At 43.1% G+C, this 24,718-nt stretch overlaps 1 long non-coding RNA gene across 1 annotated transcript in view; it reads left to right on the forward strand.

Annotated features, from left to right (window-relative positions):
- The first annotated feature begins 11,712 nt into the window (after nt 1-11,712).
- Nucleotides 11,713-24,718, forward strand: part of LOC126161426 (uncharacterized) — an 86,392-nt gene continuing 73,386 nt past the window's right edge. The window contains exons 1-2 of the long non-coding RNA XR_007534910.1: nt 11,713-11,806; nt 21,125-21,382. This is a non-coding gene — a long non-coding RNA (uncharacterized LOC126161426). The remainder of the gene's footprint in view (nt 11,807-21,124; nt 21,383-24,718) is intronic.

Below are 24,718 nucleotides of genomic sequence, written 5' to 3' on the forward strand. Positions count from 1 at the left end.
AGACCACTCGTTAATTTATTCCTTGAATACAGCTTTTACTATCGTGTTGTAATACGTAATATTCACAATTATAGGTTCCCTTTGTCCTTATCAGACCAGTTTCATTGACATTAAATTCAACAACAGAGATAGTAAAAATCAAAGATAAAGCAATGATAATGTTCGCTTTTCCTACGCAAGAAGTACGTCTTTGGTTCTTTCAGACAGCAGAGTATCTGATACAGCTATTTCCGGAATAAAATGTGATATTACATTTTATCAATGTATGTTCATGTAGCTACGCTCTGACTCACAGTCACAGCAAAGAAGAAGTGTTCATTTTGACTGTAAATGTATTTCATGTCTTACAATTTACGTGTGCGGTAATCGTGTCATTTATCACGTGTTTAGAACCGAACACTTCCGTGACAACACACCATAACAAGCTACATAGCTGCTAATAATCAGGAAATAGTCTTTGACAGCAGCAGTAGACTTTTTTAATATATTTATTCTGTCACAAGCAGATTCAGGAAGAAAGATTAATTATGAATTGCTTATCATCATGACACACCATTCACATATGTAAAGTGACGAGGAAATAAGGAAATTAAGCCCAAAATTATATCTGGTATGGCACATTTTTCATAATCTCTGTTTTTTAAGCGCTACATTACTTTTCTAAAAAAAACAAAAACGAAGATTCTCATGAACAGCGCCCTTACTAGATGTAAAGTAAAACCCGGAAATCAAATTTTATATGTGTATAAACATTCGAAACCTACAGATTTTGTACTTATATGATTTAGTGACACTTTTTACTCTCGTGCGGCCAAAGACGAACACTGCAGCGCCAATTTATCTCACTCACAGCACCGAAAGTCATGGAATACTAACAGAATACTCGTTCTTCTTGAGGTAGCTAGTCCATTCTGACAATGTGTGTGTTGAAAATGCTACTGCAGCACTTTTTGATTACCATATTTTTGCCATCGTTAATGTTCTTGTGATTCCAGCCAGTTATGTAGTTTTTCCCTCTACTGATAGTTCTGAAAAATACCGTTGCGTTGTCGAAAAGAGTAAAATTACTTGGTGTTCGAGTTAGTGAATAAATATTTAAGAACATTTTTTACTTCTAAATGCTTTACATGACAGTGTAAAGGAAAGTGGGCAAATGAAACCACAAAACATGCAGGATTAGTATGGATGCTTTTAGCTGAATATTGAAATTCATGGAGCACTCTTGCTTTTATCCTGCAATTGATGGCGAATGACTGACGACAATGGCGAAGGCAGTTTATTAGATCGTTATGATAAATGTTTAACCTGACACCGAGAAAGAAGTTATTTACAACTGGAAAGTACGGGAGTTCTTTACACCACGTATTCTTCCGTGTTTGCTGGAATCTCATTGGATATCGTTTCACGTGGAGCGGTAGCCAAATTGTTTCAAAGTACGGTCAAGAACGGCAAGTAGGATACATTTCATACTGTGCGTTACGTGCACATCGACGGAGCGACAATAGGGAAGAACCGGCACATTTATCTTGGGCAGCACTGGTTAGCTATCTGATCCAAGTAACCTGCAGTATGTGAGCGGTTGCAGCAAAAAGTGACGAGCACAGAAACAGTAAAATTTCGCCCACCACAGCGGGGAACAGAATGGAATCGACAAAACTCCAGCAATACCGCACGCATATTTGGGTACCAGACAGAAAGCATAACATGCTCTCAGTCTTAGCTAACATGTATTGTAATTAAGAACAAGAGCGATGAAAATTCCTAGGTTAACCGCAGGTTAATTTTTCTGTGCGAGATATGCGTAACGCAAAAGCGTACTACAGGGATTTCACCATATAGTTAAATACTGAAGCCAGTGAAGGTATCATTTAAGTCAGTCGTCTGGTAACCTCTCAATTCCTTACACATCCGAATCCGAAAAATACATTTCAGTGCCTGAACTCCCATCTGTTGAGTTGATAACGAGTCAATGATCAACAGAATCCACGAAGCCAACCAAGCATCACTTTTTTTCTCCTCTTTTACTCTGCCGTTCTGTATCCCACCAGCTTTCGGTAATGAAATGTGATAAAGCTTCCTGTATTAGTTCCAGTACGTCCGACAGCTTAAATGTCTTGTTATTTCTCGCGACAAATCTCTTAACTTGGTCTCAAATCTGCTGGGTTCATGCTGCAGCGATTCAGTGGCATTTGTAAAAATGGAGCTTTCGTGTGATGGGCTCGATGCTGTGAAATTTATTGTTGTCCATGTTTCCATGACGCTTTATCAGCCTGGCTCGTGTGAAACCACATCTCTGGTAAAACTATGGACATAGTACAAATAAAAAGCTTTTGCTTTTCATTTTTGTACAAAAAATTTAGTTTGTTATGTTTGCTTAATTTAAACAACCTTATTTAATAGTCTTTTATTAAATATCGATAATTAGCAACTTATATTAGCAATGATAACTGGAATTTTGCGTGCATTATGTAGAAACAAGAAGACATGCATTTTTCGCTAAAATGATGATTTATGCATTAATAAGCCAAAAATTATGACCATTGCCCACAGTGGTGTTGGATGCTACCTTCTGGCCTTGCGGGCACGTGAGGCGGTAAAAAGTATGTAAGCGAAACACATACGAACGGGCGAAGATATTCGCTGCAAATGGGGAAACCCGCTGAGATAACGACTCTGACAAAAGGCAGATTATTATTAGGCAGAGCCTGTGAACGAGTATTTGGAAATGACGCAGCTGGTCGAACGGAAATGGGAATGATCGTATGGCATTGTTTGCCGGGAGTCCCCTTTTCTTTCTTTAGTCTTTTTTTTATTTTTATTTTTGTTTTTTTATGTTGCTTAACTTCGGTGATCGGACGAGAACCGGTGTATTCCTTTTTTCTTTTATAATAATTCTTCAAGTGGAACCGCATCCTATTACTCAGTTACTCTTTCTCTCTAACTTTCTTCGTTTTTTTTTCCTTTTTTTCCCTAATATGATCATATATATACTAGTTTATAGGTAGGCATATAACAAAGATAGACCGATACATGGAGACTGATTATATTTCATCAACTGACGCTAACTATATATCTAGACTTATTTTTGCTAGACCAACATGTAAGACCCAAGAATGAGATTCAGTATATGAATTATCAAAGCTCAATTGCGATACTAAATGGACAATTGGCGGAAATTGAGAGGAGCTCGCACACATTTTAAAGTTGTTTCGCATACGCATGATGCAATGCAGCTGATAAGAAATTGGCAAAGTATTCATGGTGTTTTTCATTGTTTTTGATCTTAGCATATTCTTCCCAAATGTAAGTCAAAAAGGTGAATCCATCGTGGATTTGCCGGTCGATAAGGGCGTAAACAGTGTGGCCCAACAACCACACAGCAGTATTGTGTTTTGCGCGCGGGAAATATTTAAAATCCGGTACAATGACACTATCAACAGAGACGTGCGCCGGCGTAGTTCGCGTGATGAGAGCCGCCATTAACTGGCAAGTCCTCCACACATCGGAAACAGCTTGACATTGCAGGCGGTGTTCTCTGGCGTCAGGAACGCCACACCTGTCACAGTTGGGGGAGGCGAGAAGCTGAATATCGGCTAAACGCTGATTGGTGGTCAGTGTGTTGTTGACAAGTTTGTACCACAATGCAGACACATCGGACGGCAGAATATTGTTATTGATATTTGACCACACTTGCTTCCAGTTCACAGTAGGTAGGCGAACTTCCAATTTATTAAGTGGAGGTTGTCCCATTAATTCAATATAGAGTTGCCGTGCTGTCCTGTGTGAATCTGTGGCCGTGCGGAGGACGTAGCTTCTATTTAGGACATACTCTCGTACAAAGGACATACAGTAAGGGATGTTGGCCACCGATACTGGGGCGCTTTCAGATTCTGGCCGATAGGTTTCCATCAGGGCTGCTGTCGATCCATCGGGGAAGCCGGCCTGCATTTCAGCAGTGCGGTACACGAGCAGCGCTGCACATTTGCGACTAAAGTCTACTAGCCCGAGACCTCCATGTGACGGGTCCAAGACACAAACTGTTGCACGCACTTTAAAAATTTCGTGACGCCAGAGTGACCAGTAAACTGCTTGAGATATAGCACGTCCTACTTGTTTCGGCCGCCGTATTGCAAGTCCTTTATAGTAGACGCCACTTCGGCGACTTGCTGGTCAATGATGATGAAAATGATGATGACGGACACACAACACCCAGTCCCCTGCCGGGAATCGAGCCCGGGCCCCCTGCGTGGTGGGCGGTAACGCTACCGCTACGCTACGGAGGCGCACAGCTCGTCGAATGTCCACGTGCTACTGTCGTGAGCATCTACGGAAAGAGGAAGGGCACTGAACCTACCACTAGGCGCTAAATGGCTGGACGTCAACGGCTCTTCACAGGAACGTAGGGTTTGGAGGCTTGTCTGTTCTGTAAAGTGGATAGATGCTGACATGTGGCATCTCTGGTGCACGCACAAGCGTTTCGGAGCATGCAGCTCATCGCACACTGTTGAACTAGGAGCTCCGCAGCAGACTACCCCAACGTGTTCACATGTTGACCCAACGACATCTTCTGTTACGATTGCAGTGGGCACGTGACCATCGGGATTCGACCTTCGATCAATCGAAACGTGTCGGCTCTCCGGGTGCATCACATTTCTGCTACACTACGTCGATAGTCGTCTCCACAAACGCCGGGTGAACGGAGGCTCGAAAAGTGCAGCGCGCCACGGACGCAGGTTGGTGGGAGCAGTATTATGCTATGGAAGACATTCTCCAGAGCTTGCATGAAACCTATGGTAATAATGGAAGACGTGTTGACAGCTGCGAACCACCTGCATCCCTTCATACTTAATGTCTTCCCCGACGGCGATGTCATCTATCAGCAGTACATTTGTCCGTGTTCCGGAGGCAAAACCATGCTACAGTGATTTGAGGAGCATTACAGTGAACTCACGTTGATGTCTCGGCGACTAAATTCGCTTGATGTAAATCGTATGGAACCATTTGGGTCGCTATCGGGCGCCATCACCGCGTATGCAGATCAGCGGTTCGTTATTTTACGCGAATTACATGACCTGTGCGTAGGCATCTAATGCCACATACCTCCACAAACCTACCAGCAAACTGTCAGATCCCAGATACGCAGAATATGTGATGTATTTCGTTCCAAAGACAGACAAACAAGTTATTTAGCTGGCGGTCATGTTTCGGCTTATCAATATACAGTGTGGTCCATTGATAGTGACCGGGCCAAATATCTCACGAAATAAGCATCACACGAAAAAACTACAAAGAACGAAACTCGTCTAGCTTGAAGGGGGAAACCAGATGACGCTATGATTGGCCCGCTAGATGGCGCTGCCATAGGTCAAAAGGATATCATCTGCGTTTTTTTAAATAGGAACCCCCATTTTTACTACATATTCCTGTAGTACGTAAAGAAATATGAATGTTTTAATTGGACCACTTTTTTCACGTTGTGATAGATGACGCTGTAATAGTCACAATCGTGTAAGTACGTGGTATCACGTAACATTCCGCCAGTGCGGACGGTATTTGCTTCGTGGTGCATTACCAGTGTTAAAATGGACCGTTTACCAATTGCGGAAAAGGTCGATATCGTATTGATGTATGTCTATTGTGATCAAAATGCCCAAGGGGCGTGTGCTATGTATGCTGCTCGGTATCCTGGACGACATCATCCAAGTCTCCGGACAGTTCGCCGGATAGTCACGTTATTTAAGGAAACAGAAAGTGTTCAGTAAGATGTGAAACGTCAAACACCACCTGCCACAAATGATGATGCCCAAGTAGGTGTTTAGCTGCTGTCGCGGCTAATCCGCACATCAGTAGCAGACAAATTGCGCGAGAATCGGGAATCTCAAAAACGTCGGTGTTGAGAATGCTACATCAACATCGATTGCACCCGTACCATACTTCTATGCGCCAGGAATTGCATGGCGACGACTTTGAACGTCGTGTACAGTTCTGCCACTGGGCACGAGAGAAATTATGGGACGATGACAGATTTTTTGCACGCGTTCTGTTTAGCGACGAAGCGTCATTCACTAACAGCGGTAACGTAAACCGGTATAATATGCACTATTGGGTAACGGAAAATCTACAATGGCTGCGACAAGTGGAACATCAGCGACCTTGGCGGGTTAATGGCCCCCATTTTATCGATGGCAATCTAAATGGTGCAATGTATGCTGATTTCCTACGTAATGTTCTACCGATGTTACTACAAGATGTTTCACTGCATGACAGAATGGCGATGTTCTTCCAACATGATGGATGTCCGGCACATAGCTCGCGTGCGGTTGAAGCGGTATTGAATAGCATATTTCATGACAGGTGGATTGGTCGTCGAAGCACCATACCATGGCCCGCCCGTTCACCGGATCTGACGTCCCCGGATTTCTTTCTGTGGGGAAAGTTGAAGGATATTTGCTATCGTGATCCACCGACAACGCCTGACATGTGTCAGCGCATTGTCAATGCATGTGCGAACATTACGGAAGGCGAACTACTCGCTGTTGAGAGGAATGTCGTTACACGTATTGCCAAATGAACTGAGGTTGACGGACATCATTTTGAGCATTTATTGCATTAATGTGGTTTTTACAGGTAATCACGCTGTAACAGCATGGGTTCTCAGAAATGATAAGTTCACAAAGGTACTTATATCACATTGGAACAACCGAAATAAAATGTTCAAACGTACCTACGTTCTGTATTTTAATTTTAAAAAACCTACCTGTTACCAGCTGTTCGTCTAAAATTGTGAGCCATATGTTTGTGAGTATTACAGCGCCATCTAACACAAAGCGAGGAATGTGGTCCAACTAAAAAGTTCATATTTCTTTACGTACTACACGAATATGTAATAAAAAAATAGGGGTTCCTATTTTAAAAAAAACGGAGTTGATATCCGTTTGACCTATGGCAGCGCTATCTAGCGGGCATGTCTCAGTATTTTTTCAGGGGGCTTCCAACGAAGTGTTGAGTCCATGCCAGGTCGCGTTGCAGCACTATGTTGGGCAATAGGACCTCAGACACGATATTAGGAGGTCTCCCCTATTTCCTGCCAAATGGCTGATGAAATGAAGTTCCCTGTTACTTTTCTGTCCATATTTGGAGGCTAAATAACAGTACGTTGTAACTTTATGAAAGGCCCTAGGAATACTCCCTAGAGAGATAAAACCACAGCCTGTGTTTGTGTCCTTGTGTCCCATAGCCGTCCATCACCTAAATGTTTGGCTTCCGTTCCTTTGCTTTACATCACTCAGGTGCCAAACAGTTTACCTGCTGTGATGCATCTTGGTCCCATATTGCACGCGCCACTATTCTTGACTCAGATCTCATGATGGACTCCACGTCCTTAAATTCTTTGCCGTACGGAAGTACTCCATAAACGGTCTCTCAGAGAAACGCCGAGTGTGCTCCTCTCTAACCTTTCCTGGAATGATTTCTACTTGTTTACTTGCGCACTGTTTAGTGACCATGTGTGAGTGGAAAGTGACAGGATACAAGATCCCCATCGACCGAGAGAGAGAGAGAGAGAGAGAGCGGTGGTTAAGACATTGAAAAGTGAGATTAAAGTGTCCATTTTGCCTCGTCCGGAAATTCCGATTTAGAAATGCAGTGCCGTTTGGGCATTTTGGGGTTCGTAACAATCTAAACAAAGCGAATAAAGAACCTATTAGCTGTGCTACACTGTTTGGGCATTATGGAGTTCGTAACAATCTAAACAAAGCGATTAGCTGTGCTACACTTCCTACAGTACTCACGCTAACAAAATACACAGGGAAGCATCAGGGTTACCGCTAAGCAAATGAAGCTCAGTAATACCTACTTCAGCGCGAGTATTATTGATCTCCACAGCCAGCCGTCGGTATATGCGAAGGTGTTGCCGGTGCAATATTTTGTGTACGAACTGATCTCTCGATTGTGTCCCGTAAATGTTCGATGGGATTCATGTCGAGGGACTTGCGTGGCCATATCATTCGCTCGAATTACTCAGAATGTTCTTCAAACCAATCTGAATAATTGTGGCCCGGTAACATAGCACATCTTCGTCCATACAAGTTCCATCGTTGTTTGGGAACATGAAGTCCATGAATGGCTGCAAATGGTCTCTAAGTAGCCGAACTCAACCATTTCCAGTCACTGATCGGTTCTGTTGGACCTGAGGACCCAGTCCATTCCATGTAAACACAGCCCACACCATTATGGAGCTACCACCAGCTTGGTGTGCATTTTTATGTAAAGTAGTACCAAGTGAACTTGCAAAGAATAGGAGACGATTTTGTGTTATATTATGAATGTTTATTTGTTGTTTATATGTGCCAAAGCATGTAAATAAACCGTCAAAACTTTACTGATGTACAGAATTCGTTTTATATAGGTAGCTCACCTTACTGTAACAGGAAAAGTAAGGCAATCAGCCGAAAAATGCTCGAGTCGGAGCACAAAAAAGGCGAATACGATCCCCAAGAACAAGTGTGGAGAGGAGACAATGATGGCTGAAGGGAAAGACAGCAGAGTGGAAGGGAGAAAGAAAGAGGCAGTGGTAATGGGAGAGAAAAAGTACGGGACAAATACAGGGTGATTCAAAAAGAATACCACAACTTTAGGAATTTAAAACTCTGCAACGACAAAAGGCAGAGCTAAGCACTATCTGTCGGCGAATTAAGGGAGCTATAAAGTTTCATTTAGTTGTACATTTGTTCGCTTGAGGCGCTGTTGACTAGGCGTCAGCGTCAGTTGATGCTAAGATGGCGACCGCTCAACAGAAAGCTTTTTGTGTTATTGAGTACGGCAGAAGTGAATCGACGACAGTTGTTCAGCGTGCATTTCGAACGACGTATGGTGTTAAACCTCCTGATAGGTGGTGTATTAAACGTTGGTATAAACAGTCAACTACCCGAGGCGATGGATCGGCCGCCAGGCAGCCCGTGACAGAGCACTTCATCACTGGCCTCCAAGAAGCCCTGTTCTTACCCCCTGCGATTTTTTCTTATGGGGGTATGTTAAGGATATGGTGTTTCAGCCACCTCTCCCAGCCACCATTGATGATTTGAAACGAGAAATAACAGCAGCTATCCAAACTGTTACACCTGATATGCTACAGAGAGTATGGAACGAGTTGGAGTATCGGGTTGATATTGCTCGAGTGTCTGGAGGGGGCCATATTGAACATCTCTGAACTAGTTTTTGAGTGAAAAAAAAACCTTTTTAAATACTCTTTGTAATGATGTTTAACAGAAGGTTATATTATGTTTCTTTCATTAAATACACATTTTTAAAGTTGTGGTATTCTTTTTGAATCACCCTGTACAATGGGAATGGGCAGAGGGACACTGAAAGTGGCACTGAAGGAGTCAGTTGTAAGGAAGAGTGAGAGAAAGGTATGAAGACAGTGGCAGTGAGAGAGACAGACAGGAGAAAGCTCCAGTTGGAGATAAACGATATATGGGAGACAGTGGCGGTGAATATGAGGGCTTCACTACACAGAGAGACTGGTTAAAAGTATTTAGAATGTTCTGTGCTAAAAGAGCGCGAATACGTTCGTATGCCAAAATTTTTGGTGAGGAAGGTCGAAAGAGGATTGAGGCAGCTGGTTCCCCATCTTCATGTCTGAGTCTTTTAAGGGGAGCTTATTCATCTTTTCTGTGCTGCGACAGGTGTAGATTATATATAGATTACGGTCAATCTTGGCTGCTCCCTGAAAATCACCAAAATTCCCCAGTAGCTCCGTTATTGTGCTTGATGAAGTTACTTTGAAATTTTGTATTTGTCGAATTATTGATTGTACCGGCTTAATCTATACTACTTTATGAAGATAAATTGTAGTTCAATCTTGTTACCAAAAGCCTCAAAAAGTTCTTTACTTCAAATTTTTACACGATACTCTAATAAATGTTAGGACAGATATAGTCTACATGTTTTTTAATATATGTGGAGACAAGTCGTAATTTAACGTCGTTATCAAAAAATCTCAAATGGTTCTTGGCCAGTTTACTTAAAATTTTTGACAATACTCTAATAAACGTTCAAACAAAGATAGGTCGCATATTTTTTAATATGTATGGTGCATAAATAAATATCTAATAGATAAAGGGGAAATGTTGTTAGCAAAAATCTCTAAAAGTTATTGACCGATTTAGGTCATATTTATACGCAATACTCTAATAAACGCGCTCATGGACATGGGCTACATATCTTTCAGTATCTGAGGTGTATAAATATTTAAAATACATAAAGAGGAAAAGTTCTCAGCAGAAATCTCGAAAAGTTCGTAACCGATTTGGTTCAAATTTTTAGATGATAGTCTGGTATACTTTCGGATGGACATAGGATACATATTTCTTTAAGATATATGGTAACATAAATGTATTCATAATACACAAAGCGGAAATGTTGTAAGAACAAATCTCGAAAAGTTCTTCACTAATTTATTTCCTATTTCTATACGATACCCTAAGAAACTTTTGGAGGTTATAGGCTACATATTTTGTAAGTATATATGGGAAATAAAATATATATGTAATATCTAAAATGGAAAAGTTGTTAGCAAAAATCTCTTAATATTTTTAACTGTTTTACTTGGAATTGTCATATGATATTCTTCTAACATTCAGACAGACATAGACTATATTTTTTTAAACAACATTTACAGATTTTCTATTAAAACCAATGTGAGAAAGAAAATATTGTGCTTTGAAAATGTGCTGTTTCGTTTTATTTTCGCAGTAAAGTTTAATTTAGAAAAACGTTTAAACCATTAGATAAATTGATTCTTCCACATATATTCTATCTCCTTCTATACAATTTTAAAGAAAAATTGTATACACAATAGTGTGCTGCTTTTTCCTCGTCACAGTCAGTTTCAAGAGGAAACAGGAAAATTATATTTATAGCTTATCGACTTTTGACTAGAATACTACTATGGAATCTGAATCCTCTGAGACTTTACAGTCCTACCCATTCACAGATTAAAACTATGAGAAATTCTGCCTTTGCAGCCACTATCCTCAAAGATCTAGCAGATGGTGAGGTCACTTCTGTATCCCTTATATTAATAATTCTAATCGATTTACCCATTCGTTTTAAGTATCTCCATTTCCCAATCAAGGCTTCGTTTGCAATCACAATAAACAAAGTTCAAGGTCAGGGAGAGGAAACAGGAGATGGGCAGAGTGGGGGAGGGGGCGAAAACGGGCAGAGAGAGGGGGAAGGAGGAGATTAGGACGTTTATAATGTAATTCCCATACATATTTGGCAATTGCGAAGCAATGCCGGGTTCGCTACTCTGTAATGTGATCGATTTAGCTGTGGCTTAGAATTTATGTGATAGATGCTTTGAGCAAAGGCTACGTCTGTCATAATTGCACCTCCCCCACAACGCGTGGCTGTTCAAAAGGGAACCCTCCCACAACTAGTGCTGTCCCATCCCCTATCGCACTCTCTATGCAGATAGGGGACAAATGTGTGCTACCTCTTCTGCCTCCTCTGCCGCTGATCAGTACGTAGCTTCAATAAGACACCTTCTGTCCCTGTTCCGTTCTGACTATTTGTGTGAAATTCCAGACTGCAATGCTACCTCGTGGCGGGTTGCGGCGCTAAGTTCCCTGTAGTTTCAACAACAGCTGTGTAGGTCAGAGCGCTAGCATCGCTGCACCAAGCGTCTGGCCGCGCATGTAACAGTAAACAGAATGTGTCTGACACTCATCGGAAAAAGGCGGTGGAGCAGTGAGTCAACATCGAGTTTTGTGATAAGTCAGGCAGTGAAACGTTTGCTAAGGTAAAAAGTGTTAACGGTAATGACTGCCTTAATCCGTTCAAATGTTTTTCGGTGGTATGCTCTTTCTCGCGATGGCAGGAAGGACATTAAAGGACGCGCCACGAGCATCAAAGCCGCGAAGAAGTCGTACAGAGAAAAATGTTCAACAAAATCTCCGAAATCATCGCATTAGGTAGATGTGTGTTTGCAAATCTCATCGAGAAGCTCTCAAGAATACTGGGAACACTTGTGTACAGAATTTTGACTGAGAATTTAGGCAAAAGGAAAGTCTGTGTGCGGCTTGTGCCGCATGCACTTTCAGACGAAAGACACGGCGAAGTCCAACACTGCAAAGAACTGTTATAGGCAGCCCAAAGTGATATTGATTCCACGAAATCGATTGTAACTGATGACGAGGCGTGATTTTCCAGCACGAGCCTCTTACAAAGTGATGGAGTGCAACGTGGCTGAGCACACAGATCCCGAAACCAAAGGAAGTGCACTTGCCTTAGAGTCGTGTAAAGACAAAGCAAAGATTCCAAAGGAATCATTCACAAGAAGTTTGGGCCAAACGAGCACATTGTTAATTCAGAGTAATATTTCGGCGTCCTATATCGTTTGTGGGCGTCGAATTCGACCCGAATATTTTGAGTCAGGATCCTGGTCGCCCCAGCTCACAAAGCGAAGATAGTGCGCGAGTTTTAAGCCGCGATAGGGTCACAGTTCTGGATCACCCGCGCTATTCAACCGAGAGACGTCTACAGACGTCAAAGTAACCTCTGGCGTGCCACAGGGGAGTGTTATGGGACCATTGCTTTTCACAATATATATAAATGACCTAGTAGATAGTGTCGGAAGTTCCATGCGGCTTTTCGCGGATGATGCTGTAGTATACAGAGAAGTTGCAGCATTAGAAAATTGTAGCGAAATGCAGGAAGATCTGCAGCGGATAGGCACTTGGTGCAGGGAGTGGCAACTGACCCTTAACATAGACAAATGTAATGTATTGAGAATACATAGAAAGAAGGATCCTTTATTGTATGATTATATGATAGCGGAACAAACACTGGTAGCAGTTACTTCTGTAAAATATCTGGGAGTACGCGTGCGGAACGATTTGAAGTGGAATGATCATATAAAATTAATTGTTGGTAAGGCGGGTACCAGGTTGAGATTCATTGGGAGAGTCCTTAGAAAATGTAGTCCATCAACAAAGGAGGTGGCTTACAAAACACTCGTTCGACCTATACTCGAGTATTGCTCATCAGTGTGGGATCCGCACCAGATCGGGTTGACGGAGGAGATAGAGAAGATCCAAAGAAGAACGGCGCGTTTCGTCACAGGGTTATTTGGTAACCGTGATAGCGTTACGGAGATGTTTAACAAACTCAAGTGGCAGACTCTGCAAGAGAGGCGCTCTGCATCGCGGTGTAGCTTGCTCGCCAGGTTTCGAGAGGGTGCGTTTCTGGATGAGGTATCGAATATATTGCTTCCCCCTACTTATACCTCCCGAGGAGATCACGAATGTAAAATTAGAGAGATTAGAGCGCGCACAGAGGCTTTCAGACAGTCGTTCTTGCCGCGAACCATACGCGACTGGAACAGGAAAGGGAGGTAATGACAGTGGCACGTAAAGTACCCTCCGCCACACACCGTTGGGTGGCTTGCGGAGTATAAATGTAGATGTAGATGTAGATGTAGCCCTAGCCCTAGCCGACGTCTGGTTGTTCCCCAAATCGAAGTTGGCAATGAAAGTACACCGTTACGACGCAATTAAATATACTGCAGTGCTAAAAGCAAATCCAAGAAGGAACTACAGTGTCGGTTTCAAAACACCTTTAAAACCATTTCAGCTGTGTGCTGATTCAGAGAGATATAAATAAATATGAATAAACACGGTGATTTTGTGAACATAATCCATGACTTATTTTTGGCAGCAATACTCTTAACGGAAATGGGAGACACTGTGTACACACAAACATGTCCCGTGAATCACCCTATCTGTTAGTGTCAAAATCTCTAGGTAGTTGCTGAGATTAGCTTTCACATACAGACAAAAACACGCGGCTGGGGACTTTAACTTATAGTCTGCATTGATAGACATGTCCAGAAGCATTAAAAAGTAAGCGCTAGATATTTCGACAAAGACAGAGGCAATAGAAGATTAAAATTGAGGGGAAAACAGAAAACAAGTAGATAAGATTACTGAGTAAGATGAGTGCAGCAGACGCACCTAATCAGGATGTTGGCACAGGACAGGAAAGCATGGACCATATCAAACAAATGACAGATCTCCCATTGGTAGCAAACAAGTATCCATAAAATTAAAAAAAAGCTTAGCTCTTTCTTTCGTTGTGAAAATGCTAGATTGGCCACAACGCGATGATCTTATTCTCCATCTGCATCTTCATCTACATGGTTACTCTGCAATTCACACTTAAGTGCCTGGAAGTGGGTTCATCGAACCATTTTCATACTACTACTCTACCATTCCACTCTCGAATGGCGCGTGGGAAAAAGGAACACCTAAATCTTTCCGTTCGAGCTCTGATTTCTCTTATTTTATTATGAGGATCATTTCTCTCTACGTAGGTGGGTGTCATAAAATATTTTCGCATTCGAAAGAGAAAGTTGGTGATTGAAATTTCGTAAATAGATCTCGCCGCAAAGAAAACCGCCTTTGTTTCAGTGACTGCCACCGCAACTCGCATATCATATCAGTGACACTCTCACCCCTATTGCCCGATAACACGAAACGAGCTGCCCTTTTCTGCACCTTTTCGATGTCCTCCGTCAATCCTACCTGGTAAGGATTCCACACCGCGCACCAATAATCCAGCAGAGGACGGACAAGTATAATGTAGGCTGTCTCTTTCGTGGGTTTGTCACATCTTCTGAGTGACCAACAAAGCGCAGTCTTTGTTTCACCTTCCCCACAATATTGTGTATGTGGTGTTTCCAATTTAAGTTGCTCGTAATTGTAACTCCTAGGTATTTAGTCGAATTGACAGCCTTTGGATTTGTGAGATTTATCGTATATCCAAAATTTATCGGATTTCTTTTAGTACCCATGTGGATGACCTCGCACTTTTCTTTGTTTACTGCCAATTGCCACTTTTTGCACCATACAGAAATTTACCCTAAATCATTTTGTAATTGTAATTGATCGTCTGATGATTTTACTAGACGGTAAATTACAGCGTCATCTGCAAACACTCTAAGGGGGCTGCTCAGATTATCACCTAGATCATTTATGTAAATTAGGAATAGCATACGGCCTATGACACTACCTTGCGGAACGCCAGATATCACTTCTGCTCTACTCGATGATTTACGTCTTTCACTGCAAGCTGTGTGTGACCTCTCTGAGAGGAAATCACCAATCCAGTCACACTACTGAGACGATCACATGCACGCAATTTGACTAATAGTCGCTTGTGAGGAACGGTATCAAAAGCCTTCTGGAAACCTAGGAATATGGAATCGATCTGAGATCCCTTGTCGACAGCACTCATTACTTGATGGGAATAAAGAGCTAACTGCGTTGCACAAGAACGATATTTTCTGAATCCGTGTTGGTTATGTATCAATAAGTCACTTTCTTCAATGTGATTCATACTGTTCGAGTACAGTATATGCTCCGAAATCCTACTGCAAATTGTCCACTGACATCTGTAAAGCAATGGATTACTCCACTGAATAACAGCGTACACAAACAAAAGAAAATAAGGTAATTAGTCATCACTGCACAAATATTGCAATTAACATTCTTCTCTCTCCTTAAATATGAGTTTTTGAGGTAGATACTATCTGGTTGTTTGTTTATCTCTCTCTGCAGCACGTAAGTGTCCTGTGGCCGTGCTCATATGCCCAGCGCTGTTGGAAAAAGCCAACAGTTCGAACAATATTTACTGCCACCATTAAATTGAGATCGTGTTCTGATTACATTGCTCAGGAGTATACTTTGAAGCCTCTTGAATTGTATTATTTTATCTGAATTAAGTTGGATATCCTTTCCACGCCAAGTTTAAACTGTTCTATTACCAAAGGCACGTTTACAGCTCGTAAATAACTTTCGATGAATATAAATCGCCTACAGTTCCGTTCATTCTCAGTTCATTCCAAAATTCTCTAAAATTTTGTGTGAACTTGGTTTTCTTCCTCGTTCCTTAGGTAAGATTTTTCAGCCTTTCCAACGGCTTTCATCATCTGGAAATCATATTTTTTTCACCTTAGATACCATCCAAATATTTTTAGAGAAAAGTAGGAAACTCTGAATGACGTCCTGTTTAGCGGAATTCTGGATGTGACTTGGAACCGTGAAATGTAACCAACCTTTTCATCTGCTTGCAGCAATACTTTCATTCCATGAAACTATTTAACTTCTCTGCTAAGGTCGCAAAAGTCATGGTGTAAGTGGGCTGCTTCTGTGTTGGCAGTGCTGTGTAGCGCTTGGCATTGGATCTCTGACTGCGCTTTCTTTGTAAGAGACTCGGTGGCTGGTTGGACTCGTAGGAAGTTAATCGCCAGTAGTGTTGGGCAGTTGGAAGTTAGTCTCCAGCAGTGATGGAAGTACTTTTGGGCAGTTGGAGGTGAACAGCCAGCAGTGATGGATGTTAAATGTGAGAAGTTAGCATTGGTGGAGGGTAGAGCTCTGAAGTGTTAGCGTAAGCTAACGATCTGGAAGTATCCGACTAGGAAATTGAAAATTATTCATGATTATATATCTGTCACATTATTAAGGTAAAAAATACATTATTTGGTTTGCAACGAAGTCTTTCCTTTGCTAACCATATGCCTATTAGTATGTAGTGGCTTTAGTAGCTAGAATCTTTTATTTAACTGGCAGTACTGGCGCTCGCTGTATTGCAGTAGTTCGCGTAATAAAGATTTTTGTGACGTGAGTGCTTAATGAAATGTATAGGTTGTTGTTAAAATTTCTTTTTAGTCAGGGCCATTTTTTTATTAATTGTTTGAGGTCAGTTTTTTTTTTTAAGCAATCAGATTGCGTTGCGCTGTGATATTGTGGGTCTCAGTCATTCAGGAATTTAAGTACAGATACATTTAAATAAAGAAGTTTCAATGGGATACCTCGTGATATTGTCGGATCTGCTTTTGCCCAGTGTAGTGCAGCAACTCGACGTGGGATGGACTCAACAAGTCGTTGGAAGTTCCATGAGAAATACTGAGCCATGCTGCTTCTACAGCCTTCCATAACTGCGAAAGTATTGGTGGTGCGAGGTTTTGTGCATGAACTGACCTCTCGAATATGTTCCATAAACGTTCGATAGGATTCACGTCAGGAGATCGGGATGGCCAAGTAATTCCCTCGATTTGTTGAGAACGTTCTTGAAACCAATCGCGAAAATTGTGGCCCGTTGACATGGCACATTTTCATCCATAAAAATTCCATCGTTGTTTGGGAACATGAAGTCTGCGAATGGCTGCAAACGGTCTCCAAGTAGCCGAACAGTACCATCTCCAGTCAACGATCGGTTCAGTTGGACCTGAGGATCAAGTCCATTCAGTGTAAACACACGGCATTATGGAGCCATCACCAGCTTGACAGTGCCGTGGTGACAACTTGGGTCCATGGCTTCGTCGGGTCTGCGCCACACTCGAACCCTACTATCAGCTCTTACCAACTGTAATCGGAGTTCATCTGACCAGGCCACGGTTTTCGAGTAGTCTAGGGTCCAACCGATGTGATCATAAGCCCAGGAGAGGCGCTGCAGGCGATGCGCTGTTAGCAAAGGCACTTGGGTCGGTCGTCTGCTGCCACAGCCCGTTAACACAAAGTTTTGTCGTGCTGTTTTAATGGATACATTTCGCCGTGCGTCCAATTCTGATTTCTAGGGTTATTTCACGCAGTGTTGTTTGTCTGTTAGCACTGACAACTCTATCCACATGGCGCTGCTCTCGATCGTTGTGCGGCATTCGGCCACTGCGTTGTCCGTGGTGAGAGGTGATGCTTGAAATTTGGTATTCTCAACACACTTTTGATGCTGCGGATCTCAGAACATTGAGTTCCCTAACAGTTTCCGAAATGGTATGTCCGATGAGTCTAGCTCAAAGTATCATTGCGGGCACGAAGTCTGTTAATTCCCGTCCTGCGACCATAATCACGCCGGAAACCTTTTCAGATGAATCACCTGAGTACAAATGGCAGCTCCGCTATTGCACTGCCCTCCTATACTTCGTGTACGCGATACTACCGCCATCTGCATATGTGCATATTGCTATCCCATGACATTTGTCACCTCAGTCACACTTCTCTCAACTATCGAATATACACTCCTGGAAATTGAAATAAGAACACCGTGAATTCATTGTCCCAGGAAGGGGAAACTTTATTGACACATTCCTGGGGTCAGATACATCACATGATCACACTGACAGAACCACAGGCACATAGACACAGGCAACAGAGCATGCACAATGTCGGCACTAGTACAGTGTATATCCACCTTTCGCAGCAATGCAGGCTGCTATTCTCCCATGGAGACGATCGTAGAGATGCTGGATGTAGTCCTGTGGAACGGCTTGCCATGCCATTTCCACCTGGCGCCTCAGTTGGACCAGCGTTCGTGCTGGACGTGCAGACCGCGTGAGACGACGCTTCATCCAGTCCTAAACATGCTCAATGGGGGACAGATCTGGAGATCTTGCTGGCCAGGGTAGTTGACTTACACCTTCTAGAGCACGTTGGGTGGCACGGGATACATGCGGACGTGCATTGTCCTGTTGGAACAGCAAGTTCCCTTGCCGGTCTAGGAATGGTAGAACGATGGGTTCGATGACGGTTTGGATGTACCGTGCACTATTCAGTGTCCCCTCGACGATCACCAGTGGTGTACGGCCAGTGTAGGAGATCGCTCCCCACACCGTGATGCCGGGTGTTGGCCCTGTGTGCCTCGGTCTTATGCAGTCCTGATTGTGGCGCTCACCTGCACGGCGCCAAACACGCATACGACCATCATTGGCACCAAGGCAGAAGCGACTCTCATCGCTGAAGACGACACGTCTCCATTCGTCCCTCCATTCACGCCTGTCGCGACGCCACTGGAGGCGGGCTGCGCGATGTTGGGGCGTGAGCGGAAGACGGCCTAACGGTGTGCGGGACCGTAGCCCAGCTTCATGGAGACGGTTGCGAATGGTCCTCGCCGATACCCCAGGAGCAACAGTGTCCCTAATTTGCTGGGAAGTGGCGGTGCGGTCCCCTACGGCACTGCGTAGGATCCTACGGTCTTGGCGTGCATCCGTGCGTCGCTGCGGTCCGGTCCCAGGTCGACGGGCACGTGAACCTTCCGCCGACCACTGGCGACAACATCGATGTACTGTGGAGACCTCACGCCCCACGTGTTGAGCAATTCGGCGGTACGTCCACCCGGCCTCCCGCATGCCCACTATACGCCCTCGCTCAAAGTCCGTCAACTACACATACGGTTCACGTCCACGCTGTCGCGGCATGCTACCAGTGTTAAAGACTGCGATGGAGCTCCGTATTCCACGGCAAACTGGCTGACACTGACGGCGGCGGTGCACAAATGCTGCGCAGCTAGCGCCATTCGACGGCCAACACCGCGGTTCCTGGTGTGTCCGCTGTGCCGTGCGTGTGATCATTGCTTGTACAGCCCTCTCGCAGTGTCCGGAGCAAGTATGGTGGGTGTGACACACCGGTGTCAATGTGTTCTTTTTTCCATTTCCAGGAGTGTACATTGCTGGTCATTAAAATTGCAGCAACAGGAACCACATGAAATAACAAATATTTACTTTAGTGCGTATACGGCATAGCAGCAAAAATACAGGATGTCCGAAAAGTCTTTCCCTGATTACATACATTGATAACTCAGCCTAGAAGTAAGATACAAATATGAAACTGATGTCTAATTGTTTACAAACTATCAAAGCTTTTTTCACACATCAGAAAACTTCCACTTCCATTGTTGCCCAATGACAGTACACGTCGATATGACTTTGCGGTCGAAATGCTATCACGTATTGAGGACGGTGATGGTTATCTCAGACGAATTGCCTTTTCCGACGAAGCGACCTTTTTTGTCAGTGGAGTAGTGAATCGCCATAATGTGCGCATTTGGGGTTCACAACCCCCAAGCGAGGTCATGGAGTGCACCAGAGGCAGTCCAAAGGTGAATGTTTGGTGTGCGCTATTACACGATCGAATTATCGGGCCATTCATCTTCGCTGAGGCTACCATCACATCTACAGTGTATCTGGACATGTTGCAACTGTATGCTGTTCCTCATCCAGATGTCTTGTTTCAGCAAGACGGTGCACCGCCTCATTGGGGTTTGGACGTCCGTGCCTATCTCGATATGACCTTTCCTGGGCGATGGATTGATCGTGATGGGCCAACGGTTTGGCCTCCACGCTCTCCTGACATAACCCCATTTTATGGGGTTATGTCAAGGACGAGGTCTACCGAACACGTGTACCAGGTCTTGAAACCCTGCGGCAACGGATAACCACAGTCGTTGAACCGATCCCTCGGAGTGATGTTGGGTAATGTGTGGACGGAAACTGAATATCGCCTAGATGTGCTACATGCTACCAAGGTTGCTCATGTCGAAGTTTACTGATGTGTGAAAAAAACTTTGATAGTTTGTTAACAATTAGACACCAGTTTCACATTTGTATCTTACTTCTAGCCTGAGTTATCAGTTTATGTAATCAGGGAAAGACTTTTCGGACACCCATGATACATATTATAATATTAAATAGTAGATAATTTGGGTGCACACAGGGTGTAAAACTGGGTACACAGAGCTGCCAACCCTTGCAGTTCTGGAGTGGTTCAAAAATGGTTCAAATGGCTCTGAGCACTATGGGACTTAACATCTATGGTCATCAGTCCCCTAGAACTTAGAACTACTTAAACCTAACTAACCTGAGGACATCACACAGCACCCAGTCAGTTCTGGAGTGAAACTGAAGTTTCATTACGAATACGGTTACGGTAATCCTTGCTGCTTCAACATTAGGGCAGAGTTCCAGCAAAAAAAATGCTCAAATGTTTGTGAATTCCTATGGGACCAAACTGCTAAGGTCATCGGTTCCTACACTTACACATTACTTAAACTAACTTACGCTAAAGACAACACGCACATCCATGCCCGAGGGAGAACTCGAACCTCCGGCGGGAGGTTCCAGTACAATAGTGTCATCAACAAATATAAAAGTTTTGTTTCTTTCTGCATTTCTTTTCTTTTTTCACGTATAGTACAGGGTGCTGCAGAAAAATAAGCTGTTTTATTTAGTCTCTAAAAATGGAATGGTTATTATTCGCAATACTGAATGCTTGTCATATGTTTCTTGTAGGCACGCCATTTGGTGGAATGGAGCGCTAGAGCAGGCACGAACGTGTTGTTGGAGTGTAAGCCTTTTACAAAAACGATACCTGTGTTGCTGCTGCTAGACGGGAATCCCGTCTTTATTTCAGCATTGGTAGGAAAAATCCTGTACCGTCTGAACATGCAATCAGGTCACGTGTGACAATGAAGCAACAGGAAGTATGCACTTCTGCTGAAATCGCCCGGAAGGCCCAGAAGTTGTCGCTCACAGGAACAAACGGAGGAGGTAAGGCATTCTGTGATGCTAAATTTCATGCAAAACCTTTTATTAGCCGTAACTCCGTAACTAAACATTTGTGGACCTATATTTATATGAACTTTCTTTCTTTAGATTTACTTGTAAAATAACACATTAAAATATTTGCATATCTTCGTGAAGGTGAAAAAGCAAGAAAAACTGTTTGCTGTGTTAACAAGTCACGTTACTACTCGACATGGTCCCCTTTGATAGAAATACACTTGTTCCAGCGATACTCCAGTTTTTTCACCCCATCGGAAAAATAGGTGCTGTTAAACACTGCAACATACTCGTTGACTGCAAGTATCACTCCCTAATTTAATGAAAATTTCTTCCCAGCAAGATAAAGCTTCAAGCTACGGAACAGGAAGAAATCTGGTGAATAGCGTGGATGAGGAATCAATTCAGAGGCAGTTCATGCACTTCCGCCGTTGTTATCGCAAATGTGTGCGATGGTGCATTATCCTGGTCAAAGACCATTCTTTTGCGTGCCAACCAATCTTGGTCTTTTTCCAGGAAACGCAAGTTACAAGCGATCCAACAATGAAGCATAATAGCATCCAGTTATGATTCTGCCTTTTTCCAAGTAATCTGTGAATGTTTCATTGGGAATTCCAAACAACATAGGCCGCCACGTTACCAGTAGACGAAACGGTCTTTGGCTTCCTTCCTGTACTTTCACCAACATTTGTCCGTTGTTTTTACTGCCATTTTTACTCTAGTGTGTAATAATGGGTCCATGTTTCATCAACAGTCACAAATTGGCGCAAAATGTTTTGCGAATTGCGATTAGACGTCGCCAGACATTGTGCTGACACGTTGTGGCAGATCCGCTTTTGGTCGACTGTGAGCAATCGCACCACCCACTTTTCACACAGCTCCTTCATAGCCAGATTTTCGTGCAGGATATTATGCATTCGCTCAGTTGCCATGCCTACATTGTCAGCAGTCTCACAATTTTTATTCGATGGTCTCGCATTAACATGTCATGGATTTTCTTTGTGGTGACCTCAACTGGACGGCCGGAGAGTACTTCGGTGCAATGCGTGGACCTTTCACAGCGTCATTACATCTTCCTATTACACCCGAGGAGGTACGACAGTATGACAGTCAGTGCTAAATCTACATCTACGTGACTACTCTGCAACAGAGTGTCTAACGAAGGGTGAACATAACTAATTTTAGACTGTTTCTCGACCGTTCGACTCACATATGGAGAAAATTAACACCTACGGCTTTCTGTGCGAGCTCTATTTTGTTACGATAGTCATTTATTTCTATGTAGCAGCAGTTAAAAAAATATTTTAGCATTCATAATAAATAGTGGGTGATTGTAATTTCGTGAAAATATCTCACCACAAGGAAAAACGGCTTTGTTTTAATGAACGCCTCCCCAACACGCTTATTATATCCATGGCACTCTCTCCCCTAATTGGTGATAATGCAAAACGAGCTGCCCTTCTTTGAACTTCATCGATGTCCTCCGTCAGGCGTACCTGATAAGGCTCCACACCGCACAGCAGTTCTCCAGAAGAGGGCGGGCAAGCGTAATGGCGTTCGGCCACTGCAGATTAAGGTCAACAATCAGTGCGGAGAAATCTACATCGACGAAACCTGTAGGCTACCGGCAACAGGCACCCGTGAACATTAGCGCTACATTCGACGAGGGCAACAACAAATCTGCGTGTCCGAGCGCAAGAAAATATTGTTGCCGCAAGGAAATAATAATCAGCGAAACCTGCGAACTTGACAAGGAGTCATGGATCGTGAAACGCAAGATCAGTGAGGCTATTGGCATATCAAAAAATCCTAATTACGTGAGCAGGAAGAACAGACTTTGGCTTACACTAGGGCTGTTAATAAAGTATCAATATATTTTAATTTTTACCATAAGTTCGATATATGCAGGCGACGATTCTCCCACCTATATATCGATATTGAAATGGCAAAATCGTGGGTCAATATTTTTATTTAATTTTTTTTTCGCAATTTACGGTAAATATTTGAAATTGTTCGTTTGAAATTGTTGTAGAACATAATTCTACATTCACTCTGTGAAGGAGCTTTACTTCTTTTTGAGCTTTCATCTCGTCCAGTTTTTCTCTTTGACTACGTGACGCAAGTATAGGTGGCGAAGAAGTCCGATTGGACTGGAGAGTGGGGGGTGGGGGGGGGGGGGGGCGGTGCGAAGGGCGTAACTAGATTTCCGATGTGAAGAAGAAGCACACCAGTTGCGTTAAAACACAATTTTTAATTGCAACCGATAACTTCACCTAGCAGTTTTGACACTACATCTGCTAGATCGCTGGTGTTTGCAGAAGTAAAAAAAATTTAAAAAATCAGATAAATCGGACATATCCGATATGTGACGAAATCAAATGACGGACCCATCGGACACATTTTATTGTGCCACTTACATGTCGACGACTGCCAATGACGGACCATCCACAACACCATATCCCCATCCAGAAACAGTTTGCGATTTGATGAGGAGCCCTGCCCGGAAAACGTTCGTGTTAACTGACTCTGGTCGCGGAATAAGGAACATTCTGACGTCACATCTGTTATCAGGCCTTCGATACAAAATAAAACGCTAAGAGGTCACGTTCATGTCTTTTTCGCCTAGGAGACTAGCATAAACCGACATTGCGTTTCTACAGTTTCTGCGGTAGAGCTATAGTAAAGAAACATGAAGTAAGGTAGTACTTTCGCATTCAGCACTACTGCCATCTCATCATGCAAAGCTTTAATCTCATTGAAATCTCAAAAGCCCATTTCTTTAAGATGTAGCGGATTTTCCTTCTTTTTGTATTTCGGATGACTGATATGTACTGATCGGGTACATAAATTGGCCCTGGCTTCTTAGCACTCGCAACTGCTCTCTCAATGATGCTGTGAACTGCGTCTCCCTCGTCCTGGGTGTGACCACGAATCAAATACTTGTGCATAATGGACCGAATATACAACCTTTGTACTCCATACAAATACGTTTGCAATAGAAGAGAATGAACATTTTAATCAATGCTATTTTTACAATAGAAACATTTTGTTACATGATTTCTGCGAATCACTGAGTTTACGGTACTTTCTTGTTCTTCCGTTGCCCTCCACAACTGTCGGCGTAAAATACGACATCCATCCCAGGAAGGTTCTTGGGTAACTCTTCAAGATATTGTAAAACACAAGTTGCTATTTCTACCACGCCTCTGTTTCCAATGCCCTCATGCAAAAAAACGGTAGTTTTGTCGTTTCCAATTTCAGTGACCTGCAACAAGCAACAAAAATAAGTAGAACAGACTTCAAGAGTAATAATAGAAAGTGAAA

This window comes from Schistocerca cancellata, chromosome 2 (genome assembly GCF_023864275.1).
Source record: "Schistocerca cancellata isolate TAMUIC-IGC-003103 chromosome 2, iqSchCanc2.1, whole genome shotgun sequence".
Lineage (NCBI taxonomy): Eukaryota > Metazoa > Arthropoda > Insecta > Orthoptera > Acrididae > Schistocerca > Schistocerca cancellata.